The sequence below is a fragment of the Pinus tabuliformis genome, chromosome X (genome assembly GCF_031772625.1).
Source record: "Pinus tabuliformis cultivar Carrire ecotype Pingquan chromosome X, CPIR1, whole genome shotgun sequence".
Classification (NCBI taxonomy): domain Eukaryota; kingdom Viridiplantae; phylum Streptophyta; class Pinopsida; order Pinales; family Pinaceae; genus Pinus; species Pinus tabuliformis.
In genome coordinates, this window is record NC_142308.1 from 1,663,633,351 (window position 1) to 1,663,651,740 (window position 18,390).

Consider the following 18,390-nt stretch of genomic DNA (forward strand, 5'->3'; position numbering starts at 1 on the left):
TCATGTACTCTCATGGTAATTGCCATGGCCTTTGTTTGAGTTTTTATCTTCTGCTGTGACAATGCACTTCTTAGGTGTGGTAGTAGCAAAGGAAAAAACCACTAGCGATGCTTTCCATCTGTCAAATTTGAGTTGGCTTTGTGGATCATACATTTCAACCTCTGATCTAGTTCCCAAGGCATCTTACATGGTAGCATTGTGATCTCTTTGAATCCAACAATCGACTGCGCTTCACATTTAGGTCTGCTAAATTCCATATTCGGTGCTGCTTGGATGTCCATTACTCTAGCATTTGGGTTATCTATAGAGTAATTAATATCCCAGTTAGCGTGATCTTGTAGAGCACTAACGAGTGTCTCTTTCTTTATATGGTCATCTGTAACACCTTGAGCTACACATACAACCCTCACAATGAACCAGAATTAGTCTAAGTCCTCATTTCCCAAGCCTTTGAACAAAGGCAACTTCACTGTGTTTGCGATACTAAGTTGCGGTGGAGGCAAAGGTGGTATGGGTGAAGTTGGAGGTGATGGAGGTGAAGCCGGTGGTGGTGTAGGCGGAGGTGGACTTCGTGCAAATCTTTGTCTTATCAAATGAATAGAACTTCATAGAGAGACCTTCACGATCCCATATTCGTCCCCTCATGGAGGTGAAATAAAGGGGTTATGCTTTGGACCCTTACTTCCTTTGTTTCTATAAATTCCTCTGCTTCTTGTAGACTTGAACATCAAGGTAGCTGCATAATCCGCTTTTCACACAACAACATTTTAATCCAAGTCTTCAAAGATTTGACGTACTTACCTCGTGGTCCTTTGAAAAAGCATCTCTCTGCCTCACTATAGCTGACTGAGGTGTCAACCAAAAACTCAGTAACAAATCCTCCTATAATGTGTTCGAGCCAACGATCGATGGCGTGCACATTCTTATCCTCTGGTGCTTCCATCTTTCGCACTAGCTCTGGGGTCCACACAATAGGACCATCAAGTTTCCACCTTCCTTGGCTATATGCTAGCTTCATGATCCACTCGTATAACTCATTAGGGAAGGACAATCAAAATATTTTGTGGATCTCTGTATATAGGTACCTGCCTAGCCAATGTTCTTTTAACAGTTGCGCATTTTTGGTTTCTTGTGTCGCGAACTCATGAATCCTTCTATCCAACCAACCTTCAATTTCTTTCTTAGTTGGATTCCGTTGATATGATATCACACATATCTTATGCAGATTCTGGTCCCAGAAATGGAACCATTTGTTAGCTTGCGGGGGCTTGACCCAGGTTGAGTGTTAGTTAGCCAAATAAATCCCTACACTACGAGCCCATTTGACATCAGCCCGGAGTCTGAAGTCTCACCCAAAGCAATATGGGGGGATGTTGGAGCCAATTTACCACACCCTTGAAATGGTTGTGATGTCGGTTTATTCCAACTATACCTGCCTTCATGTAGGTTTCTTATTCCTCTTCTCTACCCTTCCATACCTTCGTGAATTGTTACAATTGGCTTCTGCGCAGCCCTAACAAGGGGCTAAAGTCCTTTTGCGCTGCTAGGGCAGTGAACTACGATATCTACCAAACTAAGCTAGCTATCTTACTTATCTTATTAACATATATTATTTAACTTCACATAAACAAATGTTCTTACTTACGTTCACTTAGCTAATACAATTATACACATTCACACATCATATAAGCATTAGAAGTGAAATTCATACTTAATATAACAGATTCATAAATATGAAATAAAGACGCATAAATTATTGAATACTTCCCTTTATTGATAATTGGAGATGATTACAGACTCAACTCACCCTCCACCCTTAACTGCAGGTGTCTATGCACTTAGCTACAAACTTCCAGGCCTCTGCACACTTAGCAAAAGATCCTCTACCTACGCTACGACCCAACCTAGACTTTTGCTCCAAAGATATGACTCAATTCTTCATCATTGATTAGTTTTTTTTAACTACTTAGAGCTTAGCTCTATTTATATAATCCCATGGTCTGCGGAGCATGGGTATATCTTCTACAATTGACATTACATTTTCAAAAATAGGGCAGACAACCTTATGACTGTTAGATTTTAAGCTTCTGTGGTAGTTTTTTGCAGTGGTATGATCCTGATTATCCACAGTTTCATGTTCATTCCGTCGACATTTCAAACCCCAAAGGGGGTCCATCATCAGGACTAAATCAGAAAGAATATGAATGAAAACTTATTATTATTATTCTCCTCTCAATTTTTATCCTCAAGATTTCAAGAAGACAAATCTCTTTCCATGTTTCCCCTCCGTACAGGGAAGTTATGTTAGATTTTAACAACTATGTGCTCTGCAACCAAAAAATGCGGAGTCTTTACATTTGGATTACAAAATTGGACCAAAATATGGGATCTTAGCCCCAAAACTGCCCTTGGGGTATCTCGCGCCCAACAGAAGTTGAGGAAAACAATAGTTGATCTAAATGGTCAACAAGAAGCAGCTAGCATATTTAATGGAAGGCTAACCATTCAGCTAGATGAAAGAGAAGGTCACTATAAGAGACTACAAGTTGTAGTAGTATCATTGAGACACGACTTAGAAAAGTCAAATAAAGAGTTTTCTCAATACCATAAGCTTGAGGAGAGCACAAAGGCTTTGAATGATATGCTTGTGAAGTATAGATATTCTCTCATCAAAGCTAGTTTAGGTTACAAAGAGAAAAGCGCTCCAATGTTGCAAAGGGTGAAGGGTCAACTTCCCAAGTAAAGGAAATTTGAGGTTCCAAGAACAAAAAATCAAAACAATTTATTGTCTCACAAAGACAAGGGAAGATAGGGCAACAAAAATTGGTAAGAAGAAACAACAAGAAGAGCAGTGGAAGACAACCAAGAAAGTGTTGATTTGGGTAGCGTGAAATGTGCTCTAGCCACAGAAATTGGTGGAGAGCCTAAGGCACATGAGATCCCCAATACCCAGAAAGGGTTTGGGCAGATTCTAAATAGTTTGGGAGATATTAAAATACTTAATATTTTTAATGGAGTCCCTAAGTCTAAACTTAGGGAAAATAAAATATTAATGTGAATTAATATAAAACTTTGTTAGAATGGTCCAAAAGTCGTGGATCAAGCCAGATCTAATCTTAGCCATTGATCAGGCACTTAATCTCAGCAGTTGATTTGTTAACGAGAAAAGTATAAGAGGAGGGTTGAGGGTGACTTGGAGAAGACACCAAGAGATCAAGATTTCAACTTTATGGGGCTCCAATTTGGTGAGAAAGTTAAGAGAGTGATCATATTTGCAATTGAGGGGTAGTGAATATAGAAGCAGAGAGGCAGAGATAGAACTGGCAAGATCAGTGTAGTATCCAGAGAGATGGACGCAAAACCAACCAAGGGTTCACGCAGAGCCTACCAATGCTAACGTAGAGGCAGCCAAGAGCTGTGCAGTCCCTCAGAGGGCCAGTGTGAGTGACGTAGAGGGCGAGAGGACTAACACAATGCCTCTAAAGGTTGATGCCTGGCAATCCAAAGTGATGTTGGGCTAACGCTCGGTCAAAAATAGCTGAAACATTTCCTAGAGGTTGATGCTGGGGTTTCGTGGGGTAGATTGGAGCTGTGAAGTTGCCGAATTGTTTATCCGGGGTTTCAGCCAGAATATATGCTTCCAAGTAGAGAGGTGCTAATGCTGAGTTTTTTCTTCGTTGGGTGAGCCAGATTTGGCACCCAAATTGTATTCTGAAAATTCTTAATAAATCAAACCCTGAGATAGGTGCATTGGTTTTCCTGCATTTTGTTTTTTTAGGGACATTAGTCCAAAAACAATGGTCTCACTTGTGTGCTTGTTTCTATTTCCTTCACTTGATGATATGTAATGTGTTGAGCATGTACTTGTATTTATTTCCAGTATTTGCATGGTAAATAACTTTTTAATTAACAAAACAATTAGGTAGGAATAAATTAGTAACATGAAGGGTTTCTAACATGTGAGACTTAGAAATTCCAACAGCAAGAACAAGGTGTAATGAAAGGAAGTAATGCAAAATGCCATGGAAGACACGTGAGAAACTAGCAAAACTCCTTTCCCATTCAAGGACAAAGCTATCAAAGAAAATGTTTCTTTAGTGCTCAAAATCCCTTTCTATGGGTATTGTTTTTATTGCAATAATTTTGGGTATAAGCCATATACTATAGATGACATGGAAGAAAGTGTGATTCCTTGGCTACAATCAACCTAACAATGCATAAAGAGGCTAGGAGAATGCATGTTAATAGTAATAGAAGTCTTGAATAGAGTGTTGTCAAGAATAGTAACTACTTTTCCCCATTATTAAGCCAAATCGAACACTACAATTGTGGCAACTTTGGGCATGAAGCAACACGCTTCATATGTGGGGAGAAAAGTAATTATTCACAGCATATGCCTGCAAGTGTAATAGCTCGAGATTTGAAGACAAGAAGAAATAGTGGAGTATAGGAATACAAGTTTATCTCTAGTGCTCAATATCAAAGGAGAAATATGAATAAGAAGAAAACTAGGAAGAATGATCCTCTTACTCTTGTAGTAGAACCCTTTTTAAGAAAAAAAGGAAGCAAGAAGATATGGGTTAAGAAATATGAATTAAAGGAGAATTTTCCTCTAGTCATGTGCAGCTAAGAGAAATCCAAAACATGGGAAAAGAAGAAGCTGAAAAGTAATTCTCCTCTCATTGTTATAGACATTTTTGTGCCTTACAGCATGAAGCATGAAATGTCAATAATCTGAGGGATCCAAAGTCCCTAAACATGTTGTTCCTACCCCTAGAGGAACAAGGTCAGCAAACCACAGCACTGAAAATCAGTTCTCCACCTGAAAACACTCAAAAACAAGCTATTTCTGGATCATGTCAACTGCTCCACTGAGCATCTGCGCTGAATGTCAACTGCTCCACTCTGTACCTGCGCTGAATGTCAAAAGCAATGAAGGCTACCTGCGCTGGGCGAGATTGGCCAAGTGGCACAGTCATTCCTCAATGTGTCAAATGCCCAGGAAGCTTCCAAAATGACACTTGGATCAAGGAATTCGCCTATTGATGAGTAAGAGGGTCTTGATCTCCAAGTGGAAGCAAGAACCTCCAAGTGGACTTAAGAACTGAAGAATAACTGAAGTGGGAGAGGACACTAGTCAGCTTCATGCCAACCTCAAGCTGACTCATCCTTTCTCCAAAACTCCTATATATAGAGCTCTCTCATGAGGTCTAGGGAGGCTGGAATCTTGTGACTGTAAGGAAGTGCTGTTGGTTTGAGTATAGAACTATTGGGTGATTTGCTTGAAGGAGGTGAAGAGGAGATTTCTTTCTGCTGGGAGGTGTTGCTGGATTGGGCCTATTATGGTTGTAACACTCTCAGAACTTTACTTCTTCCATTAATAAAGTATTTGAGGTTCTTCTATATGCATGTGTCTCTGTGGCGTATTGATGCTTGTGTATTTGATTTATTCTAATCCTTGAATCAATTATGGATGTATGCTTCTTGTAGTTTCCTTTTCTTGTGCTTTTACAGGATCTTCGTGTAGCTGGGCCAGTAAAAGAGCAAGGAGCTGGGAGCAAGCAGCAAAGAGGGAAGATTGGATCAATCATTAGCGGAAGATAACGGTTAGTGGATCTCTTCCTCCTCTCTCTTACATCTCATAAAGAAGTAATCTTGAATAGCTTTGCATTCAGTTGTTGCTGAGGTACTATCACCCTTAGAGTGGGATAGGGTCATTCCGTATTGGATACTTTTCCCAACAACAAATTGGCGACTCCGCTGGGGATCGTATCTTGTTGATTGTTTGTGTTTTTTGCTATTCATTTCATAAACAAAGGGAGTACCGAATCGAACTGCATTTGGATCTTTCAAATGCAAAGTAGAGGGCAGCTACTCTAGCTCAGTTTCTGGGCAAGTTTATGATTTGAAGAGCTGATTCACAAGGACTCTAATAAGCTCTTAGTGATAGCTTTTCATCCTCCTTTTCATCCCTTAGTGTGTACTTGACTGATAGCTTCTGATTTGGCCAAAAACTGTGAATTTTTGAGCAATCTGTGACCCGGAAACCAAGAGAAACGAAAGTTTCGTTCTTCAGTGCAGGTTGTGTGAAGGCTGTCTGCATTTCAGCGTAGTTCCCGAAGGGGCTACCTGCGCTGAAGGTCAAACTGCCTGTGTACCACCTGCGCTGGACCAGTCTTGCCTTGTGCTACTGGGGTTTCCTGCTGTTTCTTGCCCTGTTTTCACTCTTGTTTTTGCTGCCTGTTACCAGTCAATGTGCCTATCTGAAACCAACTTTCCTTGCCACTATTCCGCCTCGGTTGTATAAAGAAACTGTGTTTGTTCTTTGTGTATTTCTTGTATCATTTGCAGTTTCCCATAACGAAAGTGAACTAGTCTTGCTGTGACCTCTTAGATCTAGACCTGTAATTAAGTGTCGTTTTGATCTTAAGAGTTAGTTTGTTTGTTGTTCATAGCTGATTGATCTTTTGCTTTCGTCATATGGTTTGAGTTCATATATTTCTAGTGTCGAAACAAGTAAATCTTAAGGTGTCTTTTGATTTTGGACAAGCTTGTTTGCTTTCACTTGAAATTGAATTCGAAATTATACAACAGCTTTCTTTTTGTGTCGCACAAGCATTAAGAAAGAGAAAAGAAATACTTGCATTGTGCATGTGCATTATGACAGTTTGCATGTTGATTTAAGGAAAAATGCATTAGTGTGTGCTCTATGATCTGTGTGAAAAGATGTTATCTTTCTTTTCCCTCAGTAGTTAAGATTTTCAAAGTTGAAAGATTGAAAAGCTTGCTTATCATCTTAGACTGCATTTAGGAGTGTTACTATACATCTCGTGGTGATCCATAAAGGCAAACTGCTAAACAAGATCAACCTTAAAATAAATTGAATTTACATAACAACGCATTGACACATAACGCAAACACATAGAGGTCTAAGCTAGAGACGTGTTCCGGCGTCGTTAAACGTGATATCTTAGCGTTGAGTGGTTGGGTGATTCCTCCACGGTGAAGCGATAAGTATCAATACAGGCTTGTGCTCCCACGTACCGTCGCGTATATATTGGGAGACCCCTATAGGATCAAAGCCTTTATCCATAGGAAACCGTGTCGGCCGCCCTACTGATCGCAATGCAGTGAACACAACATTCACGAAGATCGACCACTCGTACCGTAAAACGTATTCTGTGGTTTTGCGAAAGGTTTGGCACACCCTCTGCCTAGAACTCCAGAGCAGTTTCTTTTGGCCTTTTTCAAACTCTATAACTGAAAAAGTCCATCCGAGCATTTGTCACTTCGGGCTCGTTAAAACATCGAAGGAGACTAGAGTCATCTTTAGCTTTTTCTCGACTCTTAAAAAGTGAAAAAGCAAGTTGTGTCTAAGCGTCGTTATAAAATTTATTTTAAACGGAACATAATCACCTTCTATTCCCGCGTTGATCTGTAGGTTGAGAACATGGAACGCCCCAACCAAGGAATTCCACATGATGGAAATCCTAGTCCTTTCTCCTCTTGGGGAGAAGTCGGTGCGCCCCACATGGCCACATTGTCGCTTCCAGGACTGACAATTGGCCTGTCTATTTGGCTTTTCTCAACCAATGTAGTTCAGAACACCATGGTTCCTGAATAGTCGAGTCAACAGTTAGATGAGTCTAGAGCTACCCACCAGCCTTCTACTTCCTATAACTCTTCCTCCAATCCTTCATCTTCAAAAAGTAGAGCTGGCAAAAGCCAAGCTCCCATGGAGAAGAAGGAAAAGAAGAAGAAAGAGAAGAAGAAGAAGGAGCCTAAGGCGACTGGGGGCAAGCAAAAGACATCTAACAAAAATCCACACACAGCACAGACCGGGCCTAAATCGCCATGCGTCATATGTAGAGGAGATCACTTCCATAGAGATTGTCCCTGTATTCCCCGGATACTAAGGGACTGGTCCCCTCGGTTGCACAATTCGGGAGCATCAACCTCTGATAGCCATGTTGAATGCTTACCGTCAACCAGCGAAAGTGAAGGTTCAAGACAAAAGGGGGGAGCAAGATCCCCCTGTAGACTGTGTGAAGGCGATCACGCCATCCACCGTTGTCCCTTCTTAGACGAAGCGAAGAGAGTTTTGGAAGATCGCCCGGTTTCACCGTTGAGACTTCCTCCTGGATACAAAAAACTCGTGCCAAGTCCTTAGTTGGTTGAGAATACAGCTGGCCCGCTCAAGTGGTCGGCTGAAGCGTCAGTCATTGAAAATGAACCTACTGAATCCAGACCAGACGAAAGTCTAAAGGTCGATACGGCAGTTGACCCGGTTCTTCCTTCAGAGGTTTCATCCTCAAATGACACCGTCACTGAAGATTCATCTTCAAATGACACCCTCACTGAAGAGAATAAGGATGACACCATCCAGATTCTTTTCATCAACACAGATTCTGATGAGCATCAGGGCAATGCGCCCATTCCTTTATCGCAGGAAGGAACATCGTCAGGGTCGTATCCGGCCGTGTATTCGGTCCCACCACCAAGCAACCTGGTTGTGTCCTTTGATTGGAACCAACTAGGCAGACCCCGGTTGCCAGCCAGTATACCATTCAGAATCATAGTCCAAATTTATAGAATGGTGATGGCTGGGACTATCATTGATGAAGGGGCATCTGTGAGTATCCTTTCCTCTATTGCTTGGAAAGCACTGGGTTCCCCGGCGCTTTTGCCTGAGATAAGAAATCTCTCGGGTTTTGATAAAGGAACCAGTCGACCGTTAGGGATCCTCCCCAATGTGCCTGTTACATTGAAAGGGAAGACCGTTCAAATGAACGTGATGGTCGTTCAAGGACCCTTGGATTATAACCTACTCCTTGGACGAGACTATATATATTGCATGGGAGCTGTAGTCTCCTCACTCTTTAGAGTAATGTGTTTTCCACACGAAGGAAGGGTGGTCAAGCTCGTAGACCAACTTTCATTTCCGGGATCACGCATCGCAAATAGTCAAATACCAACCCTCAATGGTCTATTCACTCAAGAAATGTCTCCACCCCCAGTCCTCCTTCCCGATGAGTGCGAGTGATTCGGAAAGATGGGACTGGAACCCAGGGGGCATGCATCCTGGTATGCTTCGGGCAGAGGAAACCCTGGGTATAAGGTAGAATTTCCGCGAAAGAATATGACTAGTCCGTACCCCGTCCGTATTTGGAAGAGGGGTTGTTCTGGGATAGGATTCTTTTGTTAAGGTTACTTGTTTGACAACAGTCATTCACCATTGTCTACTTCGGTGGGCAATGCCGAGGAAATGTTTTCGTTTGATGGTGTTAACAAAACAATCTTTGGGTAACCAGAAAGAGGCAAGCCTCCCTCAATAACATTAACATTTTGTCTTTGAGTAGTGTTCTTCTCTTGTCGCAAGTAGCTGTTCTCTTGTCGCAAGTAGCTGTTCTCTTGCGATCTTGCAAAAGAGCTGTCAAAAGTTGGGCCGACGGGAAGACAAGTACCGCATAAGACCCGTTAAGAATAACGAGAAGACAAGTATCGTTAGCATTAGACTGGCAAGACGACAAGTAGCTGTGAATACCCAAAGAAAAATAGAGGTGGGGGAGAGGAGGGGCAGCCTTGAAATTGTATTTTATACCTGGGGGCATGCAAACCTTTTGGAGTGCAAGCTAGGAGCGGTTATTTATCTGTTTTTAGGATTAGCCGTGTCCGAACTTGCATAAAGAAAGGATGAGAGGGAGCAAAGCTTAGTGAAGATGAAGCTCTATAAAAAATAGAGATCTCACAGGAGACATTTCTTATCTTATGACTGGTATATCGAGCAGTTTTAGCATAAAGTTCATGCTCGTTAAAAAATAAACGCAAGATCCGAGCAGTTTTAACGCGGTCTTCATGCTCGTTAAAAAATAAATAAAAGCAGTGAGCAATGTTTCCCCCAGAGTTTAAGCTCATTTTTAAATAAAAAAATGAACCTATTCCGGTAAATAACCATTGTGATCGTAAATTTATTAGCCATAAAAAGCCTTGGTCGTGTTTGCACTTGCCACCTCCATTCCATTTGGCCGATCGTTCACCCCCATATGATTGTTTACCCATTTTGAGGAACAGCTGCGAAGAGTGATTTCACTTAGCCATCCTTGTGACACTGCCGTGATTGGAAAATTCCAACCTGTACCTGGAATCTGTTGCTATCCCTGTTTATCACTCGTTCCTCAAAAGACGAGTCTTCTTTGAGCTCTTTTCAACTGACTCGTAAAATATGAAAAGTTTGCCGAGTTTTGGCCTTCCAGCTCGTTAAAGTGACCGGAAGAGCTATCCCTCCTCTAGATTTTAATCTTTTTGGACCTGAGGGATTATTACACAAAAAGGTCGAGCGCTTGTTTATTCGGCTCGTTAAAGTTATCGAAAACTCATCCCTTCTGTATTGTTTTATACTTTTTCGGACTTAAGGGATTAGATGACGAAAAAGGAATTTTGGAGTTAACTTTCTGTACCTTTTCAGACTCTCTAAAAATGAAAAGGACCGAGTTGTCTTTGTCGCTAGACTCGTTAAAATGATTAAATAGCGACAAACTTGTCTTTAGACGAGAACGAGTTTCCCTATCGCTAGGCTCGTTAAAACATAGCGATGGGCTTGCCCGAAGGGCAGGTTATAGAACAAGCATATGTTATCCTCCTCAAGCTTGACAAAAATAAAGAGGTGCTGGTCAGAAATGACTGGGGAAAAATTGGGAGAACCTCAAAGCTTTAATGGTAGCAAGTCGCTCTTGAACATGACACTTTGTCCTCCGTATCACATCGGGTTGGGTTGTTTCATTCACCGGTCTCATCACCATGGTCTTCGCCAAACCATCCACATTTGGGGTAATGCTACCGATCCATCGCATCAGTGTCGTTATATGTTCAAGAGATGTTGTTCAGAAAGAGTCAACCGTGTCCCATCCACTGCCATACATTATCCTTCATCCACCCATGATCGCCACCCTGAATCATATCTCACAGATTGTTTTCACCTCCACTAAAATCATTAGCTCCGTTCCGTGTCACTGATGTGGGATTCATTAAGGCCCTCCTTTGACGGATCGCTTCTTGTCGACTTCAGCTCATTATCCAAGAAGTTGATCTAGGAACACCCCCCCAGTACTTTGAAGCTTGCATGCCTCAATGGCAAGTTTCTCACTTCCGGCGACAGGTATACATCAATGACCTTCGACCAGAAGATTTTGCGTGGTGTTCGACGCCAAGTCCTTTATTCACACCACGTGAATTGTACTGTAGTACCTTGAGGGTCATTATCATTATCGGTGATTCCTCTCGCGCTTGTTAACGGTTTACATTATTGACGGGTAATCAAGCGATGTCTTTCCATGTTCGACTTCAGCGCAATTCTCACATGGATCGACTTGTACTTAGAGTGAAGATCGAACGAGTTTGAAGACCCCGGATCTAGTTTCATCCATCCGGGCTGCGATATATATTCAGGAAATATAAAGACATTTGATATGTACATTATTGCAGCAGATGATCATCCTACTCAAAGGATGATAATTTCAGCAGAGAATTATCAGTCTACCATCAGGCGATCGTCTGTTATATGTACCAAAATGAATTTATAAAGCTGAGCATGGGAATGCCCGCCTCAGCTAGATCATGAAAGCAGAATGAAAAATAATGTATTGTATTGTATTTTATTACAGGGCACCTCTCAGCGATTGAATGAACTTCGGATCCTCCTGATAAAGCATTTCACCCGATGAACGACCTCATACTTTAGGGGGCAACTGTTATAGAAATTTTTGTGCCTTACAGCATGAAGCATGAAATGTCAATAATCTGAGGGATCCAAAGTCCCTAAACATGTTGTTCCTACCCCTAGAGGAACAAGGTCAGCAAACCACAGCACTGAAAATCAGTTCTCCACCTGAAAACACTCAAAAACAAGCTATTTCTGGATCATGTCAACTGCTCCACTGAGCATCTGCGCTGAATGTCAACTGCTCCACTCTGTACCTGCGTTGAATGTCAAAAGCAATGAAGGCTACCTGCGCTGGGCGAGATTGGCCAAGTGGCACAGTCATTCCTCAATGTGTCAAATGCCCAGGAAGCTTCCAAAATGACACTTGGATCAAGGAATTCGCCTATTGATGAGTAAGAGGGTCTTGATCTCCAAGTGGAAGCAAGAACCTCCAAGTGGACTTAAGAACTGAAGAATAACTGAAGTGGGAGAGGACACTAGTCAGCTTCATGCCAACCTCAAGCTGACTCATCCTTTCTCCAAAACTCCTATATATAGAGCTCTCTCATGAGGTCTAGGGAGGCTGGAATCTTGTGACTGTAAGGAAGTGCTGTTGGTTTGAGTATAGAACTATTGGGTGATTTGCTTGAAGGAGGTGAAGAGGAGATTTCTTTCTGCTGGGAGGTGTTGCTGGATTGGGCCTATTATGGTTGTAACACTCTCAGAACTTTACTTCTTCCATTAATAAAGTATTTGAGGTTCTTCTATATGCATGTGTCTCTGTGGCGTATTGATGCTTGTGTATTTGATTTATTCTAATCCTTGAATCAATTATGGATGTATGCTTCTTGTAGTTTCCTTTTCTTGTGCTTTTACAGGATCTTCGTGTAGCTGGGCCAGTAAAAGAGCAAGGAGCTGGGAGCAAGCAGCAAAGAGGGAAGATTGGATCAATCATTAGCGGAAGATAACGGTTAGTGGATCTCTTCCTCCTCTCTCTTACATCTCATAAAGAAGTAATCTTGAATAGCTTTGCATTCAGTTGTTGCTGAGGTACTATCACCCTTAGAGTGGGATAGGGTCATTCCGTATTGGATACTTTTCCCAACAACACTCATGACTTGACCATTGAAGTTTTGGAAGAAGGAGGAAGATGATCTTCTCAGGGGGAGTAGATCGTCTGTTTTTCTTGAGTAAAGAAAGAGAATTGCCTCAAGGGAGGTCAAATAAGTGAGATGCGGGATGCTAGAAAGAAGAGACATAAAGGTGCATCTGCTTATTTAAGGTATGGTTAAGTCCCCTTTCTTATTACAGTAATGTACTTGTTTATTTCAAAAGTATAAGCATTGAAAGATAGAGGAGGATTGAAGCTAGCTAGGTTTGAGGGGGAGTACACAAAAACATTTTGTGTTGTGTAAAGACAATCAAATACAACATATGGGTGGAGTGGAATCACTCAAACAAGACATGTCCACAAGATCAGTCCCCATGTAGATGCTCACAAGAAGTGAACATAGAGGATGAAGCAACAATGGCAGTAGAAAACAATATCAAATCATCACTAATGATTGGAATTTCGAACAACAAACATAGTGAGAGTAATTTTAGTTGGTATCAATTTCTCTTTAATTGGTGAAAAATATGGATTGGAAGCAACAGTATTTAGCCACCAACCATAAGGTGTCAAAAACTAGAGGAATTCGAAGTAGAAGCCATATATGTTTAGTGGGAGCATATCACATATTTCTAGTTTATAGAACAATAACAACTATTAACCCTTGAAGAGAAGTCTACATAGCAAAATTCACAATAGAAGATATACCCTCGTCATCTATAGTCATTGATTAGATGGGGCAGAAGAAGTATCATGTATCCCTTTGCCATTAATGTTAAAAGGGGACAGAATCTTATTGGAGAACAAGTTGTGATGGCCCAAGAAGAGGATAAAAATCCATTGGTGTCTCATGCAAGCAGATGTGTCGAAGTAGAATGAGGATTGGCAATGAATGTTGAGAAGTGAAGAGGTGTTTCCATCAATGCCAAAGGGGGAGATTGTTGGAAAATTGGCATTGCCTATCTGGCTAGTGGCAGTAAGTGTGTTGCCATTGATGTCAACAATCATGCTCGGATATCAAGTCAGGAAGTTTACATTGGGAATTTCCTAACCATTAGCAAGTTTGTTGGCATTGATGTCCGAGATTAGCATGGATGTATGTGCTAGCATGATGTTAGGAAAAACAACATTGGTTTCCACTACATGAGCTATGATAGTAGCAGATGCTAGCATATATTTGCTTGGCGTATCAACCTGTTGTGCTCTAAAACAACCCCCCATTTCATACCATTTTACTCATAAAACTATAATATGAAATGGGTCCCTTTTTATTTTTAATTGGTATCAACTTTGTATTATTCAAAAAGGTCCGAAAAACAAAATGAAAGCATTATAAAAAACCATTTTGACAAACCAATTATTTGGTCTTATAATATAAATAATTAATCTTTTATCATTGCGATAAAGCGATCGCATATCGCACTGACAAAGGAGGCATAACTTAAAGGCCCATTGGTTTTCTCCGATGCGATGACATGCAGTAGGCTATCGGATATCGACAATAATAAGTTCCCATAAAAAAGTGCCTCCCGCTCTGATGTGATGTGATAAGATGCTTTTCGCTCTGATGCGATGCGATCACGTCCCTTTCGCTCCGATGCGATGCGATATTGCTATCGGCGATCGAGGATATACCATGCATGCTTTTTAAAGTGCCCATACTCCCGATGCGATGTGATGCGATATCACTATCGGTGATCGGGGATTCCAAAAGGTGTCAATATAAAGATTTAAGTTTTCCCCGACACTCGATTGCGATAAAGCCAAAAGCGCAAACTTCAAAAAACCGTTAAAGCAAAGGTATTACGATTAATTCGTATTTAAGGCCTTATCTTTCAAACAGTGATTCACCTACTCTCAACCGTCAAAACGTCCAAGGCATGCTTAAACAAATCATGCGGCCGATAAGAGATATGATGAGCATTTAAAGGATTGGCAGGTTTTAACGGCCATTTAATGAAATAGTAAGCTTAAAAAATCTTCTCATAGATTGTATCCGCGGCCACTTTAAGTTAATCCCTCATCGTGCATTGATCAATATATCTCACTCGTATTTGGCTTTCGCTACCAATTCTCTATGTTACGCTTATTTCCACTACTGTGCAGAATTCTTCCAAAGTAATAGATTCAAGCAGAATGGGAAAGAAGTCTAAGAAAACCACAGTCGCTTCCACTGCACCAGCCACAGGACAAGCCGTCGCTGATTCAGCAACTAAAAAGAAAGGATTAATATCTGATACTACATGTTCAGGACTTACCAAGACCACTTGGAAAAGTACCTATAATTTGATCGAAGCCTAAGAACCAAAGGTGACGGCAGTACAAGCTACAAAGGGTTCCAGTAGAAAATCTAATGGTACTTTGAAAGACTTGGCAGACTCTTTCCTTCATCAGATAGCGGCTCGGGAAAAAATTCTCCCATATACGGATGTAGTAAAGTGGGCAATTGAGGAAATCCCAATGACAGACAGAACTTTCTGCACCAGAGATGGGAGAATCTTTGGTTCATTCAAGGCTCATGATTTGAGGCAAATGTATCATTTGCCTGAGCCAGAGAAGAAGTACAACAAGGCATTTCTGGAGAAATTCCGAAATGAGAACGAAACTGAATCTGAACCCATTCGGGAATGGAGGCAAAATCCGGCGAAACACAAGCATGAAACTTCGGGTAAGTACTCTGTTGATTCTCTATGTTCTCCGTATTGTTATGCTGGGATAATGATGTGTAGGTTGTGGGGGTTGCACGACTCTGTTAATTTCACTATAGAAATGGTTCCCTTTATGGCGGCGGCATGTAATAGTGAGATAATGGATTGGGAAACCATACTGTCAGATAAGCTAGCGACAACAGTTCTTAGTTTTAGAACTAAAACTTCCGTCTCAGAAAGGCTTATTCCCCCATTCTACTACAATGCTTATATACTAGATACCTTGTGTTTTAATTCTGAGTTTCCTGTACTCGGCTGGAGGTGGACTCCACAAGACCCCACGCCTATTCACATATACCATCAGAAATTGTGGAAGACTTCCTATAAGCACAATTTGTGCCAAGTCTGCAACGACTTCATGTTACCCATTCATTATTTTATTTTTAATAAACCTGCTCCCAAAATTTCTTACCAAGCAGGGATTGATTTGACATCAATAGGAAGATGGTTCGGAGAGGAGAAATTTACTTATGTAAGTATTTTCGGCAGCCAAGCCGAACCTCATGTCCTTCCTTTGTACATACCTGACAAACTGCTGGCAAGGGAGATAGCCTATCAGATTATTGCCGAAGGAGTTACACAAACTCTAAAGAAAAATAAGAAGCAGTTCTAGCCCTCCTTTCCTCTGAGATGTGGTGTATACACTTTGCATGATTTTAAACATGTGGAAAAAGAAGCTACGAAGATGAAATCATTAACTCTAGCGACTCTCCCTAACAGGCGATTTGATCCCAACAAAGTCGCCTATAATGCTCTTGAACAGGCCAAATTGACAAAGTTTGATCATATAGAAGATAAGTTTGATGACCTGTTCTCCTCAGCTGAATCAATGTATCAAGTTAGATCGCTGGCCATAATGGAATACAAAGACGAAGGGTTAGTTGAATTCAACAGACTTAGAGAACAGAGGTTGCAAACTCTGCCTCTAGATCTGTTAGCAACAACCCCAACAACAAGAACAAGCGAGCCTGAATAACAACATTCAAAGGAACCACCGGTTACAACAGAAAAATAGGAGAAAGTGCAAGAGGAAACCCAGACTAAAGAGCAGAAACAGAGCAACATAGAGGTGAATGTGGATACTCAAGTTGATCCCAAATTGCTCCAGGAATGGCGGCGATTTGATTCAATTATCAGTAGTCTTGAATGTTCAAAGGACACCGAAACTTCGAAAGCGGTAGATACACAGGAAACCACTTCACAACAGGTTCCAAGTGGAACCAGTGGCCTACCCAGTTCAAAGGAAGTAGAAATAATCCCAAAGGACCCCTCTGATCAAATTATTTTGCAGATAGAAGAAATTCCTCCCTTGGATGTCTTCTATAGCCCAAGGCACAAAGCTGTGGTAAAACGACAGAGGAAGAGAAGAAGGACTGATCAACCTTCCCTTTTCCCAGAACAAACGGTCATGGGCAAAGTGGTTTGGAAGGAGGAATTTGACCCCTATGATGACCTAACAAAACTATCACAATATGCTGGAGCCTATTCGGCAGCAACAATAGACAAGGCATGAGAGGTGAGTCTTTTATTAAAAACGAAAGACCAGGAAATCTTTTTATTGCAAGCACAGCTAACAGAAGCACATCAGAAATCAGAGCAGGAAGAACAGCAATTGTTAACACAACAAAAAATAAATAATCAATTAACTCAACTATTGCAGGAAGAGAAACAGAGGATTGATCACAGCGCAATCCAGAAACAGAAAGAGTTGTCTGAAGCCTTAGCACAACTGAGGGCAACAAATGAACAAATGTTGAAGTCAAAAGATGAGCAGATTGCTCAACTATCAGCACAACTTGAGAAGACAAAGGGTGTTCCACAGATAGCTGAATTCAAATTAGAAGCATTATAGATAAATAAGGCATTAATAACACAAATCAAGCTTCTATGTCAACAAATCTCCCAGGCGGAACCACTATGCGATTTGACGGCATCAATAGGTAAACAAACAGAAAAGGCTAGAACAGAATTGGATCAAGCTGAAGAAACATTAACTGAATTTCTTGACTGGCAAGATATCGATCAGGGACAAGCGGCAAATTTACCAAGAATTTTAGAGTCACATAAAGAAATATTGTTTACAGAATGGCAGTGCCAGTTAATGAAATCAGAGAGGGCAATTTCAAGATGCAAATCAACCACAAGTAATTTGGTTGAATTGGTTAATAATACTCTCTACTTGTCAAACATGATTTCCCAATGCACTCCAGGTAAATTGACAGCGGTGAAAACATTGGAGCAGTCATGTTATCCAGATCTAGAGGAAAAGGGGAGATTAATTGCTGGAATTAACAGTTTAACATGGGACACCTATTGGTTCTTCTTGGTAAAACCACACAGTCAAAGAGCCGCCCTCAAATGCCTTACAGATGCAATCGGGTATATTATCCCCGATATTCAGGATGCCACCTATGCCGCCTAGCTTAACTCTCGCTTCAACAGACCGCCCGAAGTGGAGCCAATGCTTGCGATAAGTCAGCTCAAGTTTAAAGGCAAACAACCTACTTGATGATTCATGCCGCCGACTGCCAGGTTGCTGAGAAGGAGATATTCAAGATCATTTGATACCAATTAAGTAGGATTTCAGTTTCATAGATAGTTAGTTTAATTCAGTATTTATAGACCCTTTCATGTTTTTAGAAAGGGCCGTAAAGTTTTGTACATGACTTAAAGCCTGAAGTTGCACTACTGTACTTCAGGCATATTCTTTTATAAAACTAGACCAATCATTCTGATTTTGACAAAGAAGCTTTTATGCAAATGTGCACTACTGTCTTTGTTTGAAAGTATTTCTGCGTTAGAGGAAGAATTTCAAATAACGATTGATATTGGGAGTGACTCGCAGCTCATATGGTACTATTATCTATGTCTGA